Source organism: Bubalus kerabau, chromosome 15 (genome assembly GCF_029407905.1).
Source record: "Bubalus kerabau isolate K-KA32 ecotype Philippines breed swamp buffalo chromosome 15, PCC_UOA_SB_1v2, whole genome shotgun sequence".
Lineage (NCBI taxonomy): Eukaryota > Metazoa > Chordata > Mammalia > Artiodactyla > Bovidae > Bubalus > Bubalus kerabau.
In genome coordinates, this window is record NC_073638.1 from 78886212 (window position 1) to 78888897 (window position 2686).

Below are 2686 nucleotides of genomic sequence, written 5' to 3' on the forward strand. Positions count from 1 at the left end.
TAGAAAAAGCACAGGAATCAGAGATGAAAATGCCAACATCTGTTGGATCATTGAAAAAGCACGCGAGTTCCAGAAAAACATCTACTTCTGCTTTACTGACTATGCCAAAGCCTTTGACTGTGTGGATCACAACAAATTGTGGAAAATTCTTAAAAAGATGGGAATACCAGACCACCTGACCAGTTTCCTGAGAAATCTGTATGCAGGTCAAGAAGCAACAGTTAGAACTGGAAATGGAACAACAGACTGGTTCCAAATAGGAAAAGGAGTACATCAAGGTTGCATATTGTCACCCTGCTTATTTAACATATATGCAGAGTACATCATGCAAAAACCTGGACTAGATGAAGCACAAGCTGAAATCAAGATTTCTGGGAGAAATATCAATAACCTCAGATATGCAGATGACACCACACTTATGGCAGAAAGTGAAGAAGAACTAAAGAGCCTCTTGATGAAAGTGAAAGAGGAGAGTGAAAAAGCTGGCTTAAAGCTCAACATTCAGAAAACTAAGATCATGGTATCTGGTCCCATCACTTCATGGCAAATAGATAAAGAAACAGTGACAGACTTTATTTTTGGGGGCTCCAAAGTCAGTGCAGATAGTGACTGCAGCCATGAAATTAAAAGACGCTTGCTCCTTGGAAGAAAAGTTGTGACCAACCTAAACAGCATATTAAGAAGCATAGACATTACTTTCCCAACAAAGGTCGGTCTAGTCAAAGGTATGGTTTTTCCAGTAGTCAAGTATGGATGTGAGAGTTGGACTATAAAGAAAGCTGAGCACCGAAGAATTGATGCTTTTGAACTGTAGTGTTGGAGGAGACTCTTGAGAGTTCCTTGGACAGCAAGGTGATCCAACCAGTCCATCCTAAAGGAGATCAGTCCTGGGTGTTCATTGGAAGGACTGATGTTGAAGCTGAAACTCCAAACTTTGGCCACCTGATGTGAAGAACTGACTCATTTGAAAAGACCATGATGCTGGGAAAGATTGAAGGTGGGAGGAGAAGGGGACAACAGAGGATGAGAATGTTGGATGACATCACTGAGTCAATGGACATGAGTTTGAGTAAACTCCGGGAGCTGGTGATGGACTGGGAAGCCTGGCGTGCTGCAGTCCATGGGATCGCAAAGAGTCGGACATGACTGAGTGACTGAACTATAACTAACTACATAATCTGTTTATCTCAAATGTCATCAGAAGCAAAAAGGAAAGAATCTAGAATATAAAACTGCTATTAAATTGTCTTATGTAACACTGAGATCTTGGTTACTGCTTTTTATTGAAAATAGCATGTTTAATATTTATTTATTTTGGACTCAATATAGATTCTTTTATGGAATTTTCCTGATTATTGCATCTTGGTTGTACAGTGAAAAGGAATATTATTTCTCATTGCCTCTAAGGCTGGCAGTCTTTGGTATTTTACATACTGTATCAGTCAGGGTCCAGCCAGGAGACAGTCCACAGTGCAATTTGGATAGAAAAAGTTCATATGCAATTATTAATTATAGTGTGGTATTATCTATAAAAGGGTAATAAGGGCTTCCCTGGCGGTTTGATGGTTAAAAATCTGTAATGCAGGGGACATTGATTGATCTCTGGTGCAGGAAGATCCCACATGCCTCAGACCAACTAAACCCATGTACCACAGCTACTGAACCTGTGAGCCTGGGAACCACGACTACAGAGCCCACGCACTGCAGCTACTGAAGCCTGTGTGCCGTAGAGCCTTGCTCCACAACAAGAGAAGCCACTGCAATGAGAAGCTCATGTACTGCAACAGAGAGCAGCCCCAGCTGACTGCAACTAGAGAAAGCCCATGTGCAGCACCAAAGACTCAGCACAGCCAAAATAATTAAACAAATCTTTTTTAAAAAGGAGGGAGGTAATGAGTTCTATAAAGAGTGACTTCCACTGAGAGATGAGCATCCAAAGAAGGAACATTTAGAACGTGAGCATCTCCCCAAACTTGGGACTCCAGTCTTATGGAGAAGGTGTAGCTGCTGTCCATTGAATGGTGGAAAAGTTTGACTGAGTTGCCTTGGTCCACAATTATTTCATGATCTCTGAAGAGGTTGACAGGCATGAAATGTCTCTGGAAGTGGCAAGACAGGAGCCTTCCACTGCAGCGGTGGTTGACTGAAAGTCATGAACAAGGAATTAAGACCTTGAGGGATAAGCAGGAAAAATCCATTTTGGGTGCAGGGGCAGAAAGGCTGGCAGAGAACACCCCTCTGATAGCACAGACGGTAAAGAATCTGTCTATAATGCAGGAGACCCAGGTTTGATCCCCAGGTGGGGAAGATCCCCTGGAGAAGGAAATGGTAACCCACTCCAGTATTCTTACCTGGAGAATTCTATGGACAGAGGAGCCATGGGGTCACAAAGAGTTGGACACGACTAAGTGACTAACACACACACATGGTACACATAGACTGAGTTGGAAAATGGATTACTGGGGTGCCTGTGAAATTTATTGGAATCTTCCTGTAGATGGGCCACTGAAACTCAATGGGAAAGTGTCCATGGAAGTGTCAGTAAAAGTGAAAGGAAGCCCAGTGAAAGCCATCCCTCCCGCCTCTCGCAATTCTAACACACGCAATGTTGAAGGCTACAGAGCCAGAACAAGATGAAAAAGAAACATATTTAATCCAGAGAGAGATGTCTCTTTGAACACTTCTG